Source organism: Nomascus leucogenys, chromosome 2, assembly GCF_006542625.1.
Source record: "Nomascus leucogenys isolate Asia chromosome 2, Asia_NLE_v1, whole genome shotgun sequence".
In the NCBI taxonomy this organism is placed as follows: Eukaryota; Metazoa; Chordata; class Mammalia; order Primates; family Hylobatidae; genus Nomascus; species Nomascus leucogenys.
The window spans coordinates 92,617,262-92,624,376 of record NC_044382.1 but is presented as its reverse complement, the minus strand read 5'-3'; the positions used below and the strand labels follow the sequence as shown (position 1 = coordinate 92,624,376).

At 39.5% G+C, this 7,115-nt stretch overlaps 1 pseudogene; it reads right to left on the bottom strand.

Annotated features, from left to right (window-relative positions):
• Nucleotides 1-6,060: 6,060 nt before the first annotated feature.
• LOC115832068 lies at nucleotides 6,061-6,192 on the bottom strand (annotated as a pseudogene).
• Nucleotides 6,193-7,115: the final 923 nt, after the last annotated feature.

Genomic DNA, 7,115 nt, shown 5'->3' with positions numbered 1-7,115 from the left:
ATTGTTTCTTGGATGAATATAAAAATCAGCTTCCACCCCAATGGTCTTGTCTTTGCCTGTTTTATGCTGTCTTAACAGAATACTACAGACTGGGTAATTTATTAGAAACAAACTTATTTGGCTCATGGTTCCAGAGGCTGGAAAGTCCAAAATCAAGGGACCACATTTGGTGGTGGGCTACTGACTGTGTCATAACACGGTGGAAGGCATCACATGGGTGACAGAGTGAGAGAACAAGGCTGAACTCATCCTTCTATCAGAAACTCACTACGGAAATAAGCAACCCACTCCTGAAATAATGACATTAATCCATTTTTGAGGACAGAACCCTCAAGACTTAATCACCTCTTACAGGTCCCACTTTTCAACACTGCTGCATTCGGGATTAAGTTTTCAACACAGGAGCTTTAATAATACATTCAAACCATAGCAAGCCTGCACAGAATAGTTGGAAAGTCACCATGTAACATTTATAACACAATGTTGTTACGGCTATACAGAGGCAATTGATTTTGTTAGGGACAGAGGATTGGATAAAGAGAGGAGGTGAAATTAGAACTGTATGTTGAGTTGTTCAAAGGAATTGAAAGGGAAGAAAAAGATTACTTCAGAAAGAAGTGCCTTCCGTTGACCAAAAGCAACCTCAAAAATAATGAAGTAGGCCAGACAAAGTGGCTCACACCTGTAATCCCAGCACTTTGGGAGGCAGGCGGATCATAAGGCCAGGAGTTCGAGACCAGCCTGGCCAACATGGTGAAACCCCATCTCTACCAAAAATACAAAAATTTAGCCTAGTGTGGTGGTGTGCACCTGTAGTCCCAGCTATTTGGAAGGCTGAGGTAGGAGAATCACTTGAACTCAGGAGGCGGAGGTTGCAGTGAGCCAAGATCATACCATTGCACTCCAGTCTGGGTGACAGAGCAGGACTCTGTCTCGAAAAAAATAATAAATAATAATAATAATAATAATAATAATAATAATAATAATGAAGTATGTACTCCAAAAATATGTCTTTTGAACTTCTCCCAAAGCTTTTAAATTGCTATTTCCAAGCCTTGCATTGACTACCATATTTTGAGCTTTTTATGTATTATCTGACATTCTTGACATTAGCTTGGCAAAATGAATGATATATTCCCAATTTATAGATCTGAAAATACATACATCACTTTATGCTAAGGTACAATGTGATCTTAGAAGTTTACGGCAAGAAATATGTATTTCCTGCTCACATTACAGATCTACGTTGTGGATCAACCGTTTCTGTGCTCAACATCTTCTCCTGTTTACCGGGACCGAAGCTGAAGGAACAACACTTACCTATGACATACCAGTACCAATCTTTTAACAAAGGAAAAGACCAATAGCAGTGCTGTAAGGTGGCTCTTAGAGCTTCTGTTCACATTATATTGGCTAAATGTTACATGGCCAAATGTACTATAATAGAGGGATGTCTAATCCTCCCTCAGAGAGACGTACCATAAGCCATGCAGGCATGGGAAAGGCACTGTGTCATTCTCTCACTATGAGGACCTGCAAATATATTGAATCTCATGGAACTAAGACTTTAAAAAGTTGATGTAACTTGCAGGTCATATAACTGAGCCACCCAGGCTGCAGTGCAGTGGCATGATCATGGTTCATCATAACCTTGAACTCTGGGCTCAAGTGATCCTCCTGCCTCAGCCTCCTGAGTAGTTGGGACTAAATGCACACACTGTTATGCCTGGCTAATAATTTTAATTTTTTTTAAGAGATGAGGCCTTGCTCTATTGCCCAGGCTGGTCTTGAACTCTTGGTCTCAAGTAGTCTTCCCAGCTGACCTCCTAAACTGTTGGTATTATAGGCATGAGCCACTGTGCCCAACAACAATGAATTCTGGGCAACACAGCTCAGAACCTAGGCTTTTTACACTCTACCAAGCTTCCCCTCTCATGAGCTTTGAAATGGCAAGACTGATCATGATTCATCTTAATTGTAGGAAATGCTCTTTGGAGGGAACAGGGAATCTAAAGTATATGTGGTTGTATAACAGACAGAAAGAATGATACAGACATAGAGGTACAAAGACAGAGACCCAGAGATATGAACTGCAGAGAGATGCAGACTGATATTGATAGCTTAGTCTTCCCTCATTCTGTAGTTATAGAAGAGGATAAATTCTGAATTTCTCTCTGAATTTATGATATGCCTCCCTGAATATGGAGAAAAATATTAGTAAGAGTCTGAGAAGTCATGCAACACATCACTTGGCATTTATTAAGTACACTGTGGATAAAACACTAAACTAAGTTCTCTAGAAAGATATCAATCAGTTCGGCCATTTTGGCTCATGCCTATAATCCCAGCACTTTGAGATGCCAAGGTGGGTGGATCATTTGAGGTCAGGAGTTCAAGATCAGCCTGGCCAACATGATGAAACCCCCATTTCTACTAAAAAGCTACAAGAATTAGCAGGGCGAGGTGGTATGCACCTGTATTCCCAGCTACTTGGGAGGCTGAGGCAGGAGAATTGCTTGAACCTGGGAGGAAGAGGTTGCAGTGAGGCGAGATCACACCACTGCACCAGCCTGGGCAATGGAGTGAGACTCTTTCTCAAAAAAAAGAAAGAAAAGAAAAGAAAAGAAAAGAAAAGAAAAGAAAAGAAAAGGACATCAATCAGACTGCAACCCATATGCAACAATATGAGAATGCATACAACCCAAACAACAAATGCTTAAGCCCTATAAGGGCAATTTCAGATGCGCTGCTAATTGGGAAGTTATCCTCCATGCAAGTTAACCTCAACTAATGTCCATTTTTAACAAGAGTTTGCAAACACGGCCACATGGCTCCTCTTACTATTCTGCCATGAGCAGTCCTTGCTCCTCTGGGTTTACTTCCCTGGAATCCTTTAGTATACTGGTATTTCTGTATTAAAACTGAAGGAAATGCAATACAGAGAAACTGGTCCCCTTGCCTGGAGTTGTAACATCAATCAATGGAAGAGGGAAGACTTCAGTAGTCACTGAGTCCCACTCATCCTCTTCTGTCCTTGGAATGGTTCTGACAGAATGTCACTTGCCCAAAGTCAAACTTCTTTGAGGTATTTCTTCTAAAATCTTTGTAAGGTAATAATTGGAGGAGACTGCATGCAGCAAAGAAAAGAAGATAATTATTTGGCATTCTACACATGACAGAACTAATTAATTGTCTGTCCTTTTTAAAGAAATGCTGTCATGTTAAGTCTGCACTTAAGTTGTGTTTTAAGAAGGCAGCTGCTGAGTGTATCTAGGGAAACCTGGCAAAAAACTGTTTATAAGTACATTTTATTTTACTTTATATAGAATATGTCAAATGCCAGTTTGCAGAGGTCAGGAAAGAGAAAATACATAAAAGATCAGATTTTAAGATTGTATAGTGTGATTCTCAGCTTGAGCACAGCTGTGTCCACTGGTGAGAGTTAAGATATGTCACAGCCATAGCTTGGGAACTACTGGGAAATCTATTTGCATGGAAACCTAATGGGACCCCTAGAAAATAACTGAACCTGTATACATTGCTGGGGTTCAGACATACTCACATATTTCCGGAAAACTGAAAGGGCAGACAGAAGTGTATCAGCAGGAGAAGAGTAGGAGGGTAGGGAGTGGGCCGATAGCAAATGTGTTCCCAAAAAGACAGCCAGTATTCACACTGGCTCAGAAAACACAATGGAACATGTATTCACATAAATGCAGCAAGGAGGCTGTAATTATAAAAATGAAATTTCAATTTCTCAATGGCAGGTGCTGTCAGTGTCCTGTTTCATTCACCAACAACCACGGTGGACATTCCCAAGCATGCTGACAGCCCATCGTGGACATTCCTGTGCATGGCTGACAGCCTTTCAGAGACTGCATGTCTCTGTTTTTCAGTCTTGGGGCTTTCTGCAGAGTTGTGGGAGCTTGCTCAGTGCTGTGGGATAGCCCCAAAATGCTGGAGATTTAACCCCCAGGGACATCCTTTAACAAGTGAGATATGAGAGTCAGTGGATAAATACCCAAGCTTCCCAGACACCCAGTAGGACAATTCTGAGTTGTATTCTAACCAATATTTCAGAGAGTTCCTAGTAAGATGGAACCACTGTTCCTCCATATACACAGTGTTTAATGCACCTTTGTTGGTGCTTCCTCCTCTCTCTCTCTCTCTCTTTCTCCACTCCTTTACTTTTGCTTCCTGCAAACACTTCACAAATAAACCACCTGCTGCCAAATTCTTGCCCCAGAGTCTGGCTTTTGAGGAATCTAAACTAAGTTACTAACTGAACTCAGTGTCTCATTGGGCCTAAATAACTCAACTTTTGAAAGCCATTAAACAAGTGTAATACAAAGGGTAAATCTTTTTATTACAAGGTAATACAAGGTAAATCTTTATCATCCACTTCTGCCAGACCATCTCAAGTCACTGGCACCATGAAGATTCAAGGTGGTCACCAACAAAGAAACTCACACCTAGTAGGTAAGTGAGAGAGAACGGAGTCCTTGCCAGACAGTTCCAAAGAGCACTGGGGTACAATATGAGCTAAAGAGCAGAGGCAGCCCTCACTACCCTCTTGGGTTAAAGAGATCAACTGAGTGACGTGAATCAGTGAAGAGTAGTGGCAGGTTAAGGTCCCAGAGGAGGACAGAAATAAAGGGGAATGTAAATGTAAGTTTGTTTACTCCTAAGTTGCTTAGTGAATATTTTGAAATTATAAATAGTAATTGGGAAAAGTAAAATCTGACACAGAAATGAAAATATTCTCTATCTTGTTATTATTGATCAAGGCAATTGTGGTTATTTCTTCCTTGGGGCTCGGTTTTAGGAAATGAGCGTGGAGCAGATCACAGGCAGCAAAACATAGAGAGCTAAAGAGAAAATAGGAAATAATGAAGAACCACCCAAGTAGTGAACCAAAGAAGAGAAGAATCACTGAAAGTATTTCCAAAACTGAGCTCTTGGTGAAAGATTATATCCAAAGTTAGGCTGAGAAATAGACGTGAGAGATTAAAGAGAAATCAATGTAATAATTAAAACACCTAAAAAGTAGTAAGGTGAGCTACTAGTACGTAAGTTTAAACTTCCAATTTTGAAGGAAATAATGCATTTAGAAATTGTTAAATTTTGCTTAGCAGGAACCCAAAAGCCATAAAGGAGATAAACATGTTTCAAGATATCAAATAAAAACATTTGTCAGGAGGCTGAGGCAGGAGAATCACTTGAACCAGGGAGGCGGAGGTTGCAGTGAGCCAAGATCATGCCACTGCACTCCAGCCTGAGCGACAGAGTGAGACTCCATCTGAAAACAAACAAACAAACAAACGAAATTGTAGGCTTTTTTGTTTACAAAAAATTACACACAAAATAAAAAAAAATTATTCGAATGCCTAAAATAGTTAATTTATGAAAAGCTTTTGCAAGCCAATAAGCAAAAGATAAGAAAACTAATTTTAAAATGCATCTAAGGATCCCACTGGATAGTTCACAGAAGAAACCCTAGTGTCAATAAATATATAAATGAAATATTTCCCTCGATGGCCCTCTATGCCTCTGCATGTCACTGCTGCTTTAGCATGGACTCTGGCCTGAGCTGTCAGTCACTTGGTCCCCTTTGATGGTTTCCTCAGGCCCGTCTTGTAAGAGGAAGACATTTAAGAAATTCTACTCTTCCTGGTCCAGCATCAGGGTGAAAGAGCTACAAGACAAGCACAGCTTTCTACTTCTAAGATTGACAGTATCTTATGATACAACTCCAGTTACTTTATTAGCAGTCTATTTTCTCTACCTTACTTAAAATGCTGCTGGTGCTTGCATCTAAGAACAATTTCTATTATATATTCAGATCTTATTCCTATCTTATAAATTACCCTATTCTAGCATCAAGAAGGTGTATAGGGAAGAAAACCCCACCTGTTACCCTAGCATCAAAATTCCTAGACTGCCACAAATTTTAATAAATGTATATTCCAATTTAATGAGATACAGAATTATAAATCAACTTAAGCCAGCAGTTATTTTATTTATCATTAATTTTTATTTTTTTTACCAACAAAGTTTAGTTTCCATACAGACTGTCCAAAAAATGCCAATCTAAACTATATTTCAATAGTCGTATTGGGAAAAGTTTTCAATTAGCAATAATCATGCCTCAGATGGAGCTCGTTGGTCATAATACCACCACTGAGCAAAGCTAAGGAGGTTTATTTTATTTTGATTTATTTTTCCATTTTGTATGGTTTGAATATTTGTTCCTTCCAAAATTCATGTTGAAATGTAATTCCCAATGTGATAGTGTTGAGAGATGTGGCCTATTTAAGAGGCACTTTGGTCATGAGGGCTCTGCCCTCATGAATGAATTAATCCATTCACAGATTAGTGGGTTATCAGGTAATGGGACTGGTAACTATATAAGAAGAAGAGGGATCTAAGCTAGCATGTTAGCACACTCATTCTCCTTGCCGTGTGATGCCCTGTGCCACCTCAGTACTCTGCATAGTTCCCACCAGCAAGAAGGCTGTTACTGTGCCCCCAGGGCAATAGATTTCCAGCCTTCACTGTAAGAAATAAATTTCATTTCTTAGAAGACAGGCTAAGATGCTAATACAAATGTGAATTTGAGGGCAAACATATGCAATTTAACCTGAACTGAGATCTTTCCTCCACATCTTGGTCATAAGCATAGTAATAACCCAGTCTCCTCCAGGCCAAACCTTAGAACTCAAAATCCAAACAACAAAACAATTGCACAAGGAGAGAATCACGCAACAAGCAAATACATTTCTCAATAATGAATACTCTGTGATATACAACTGGACAAAAAGAGGGGTACAGCCAGAGATAATATGCTCAAGACTGGGAATTATTAGCTAGTTCACTCATTGTATGGAAAGGATTACCTCTGTGACCACAAATAAATTCCAAAGCCTCTGATGTCATGAAGATTTTTTTTCTTCTTGAAAAAGAGACAGTACTAGAATTCCACTGTATTGATTTCCAACTCTAAAAGGAAACTCTTAAAGGATTCTTGAAGTAAAGATATGGACAGAGGGTCTTGTGCAAAAAGGGATGATTAGATTTACCTACTGTATTCTCTCCCTACCATTCTAAAAAAGGTT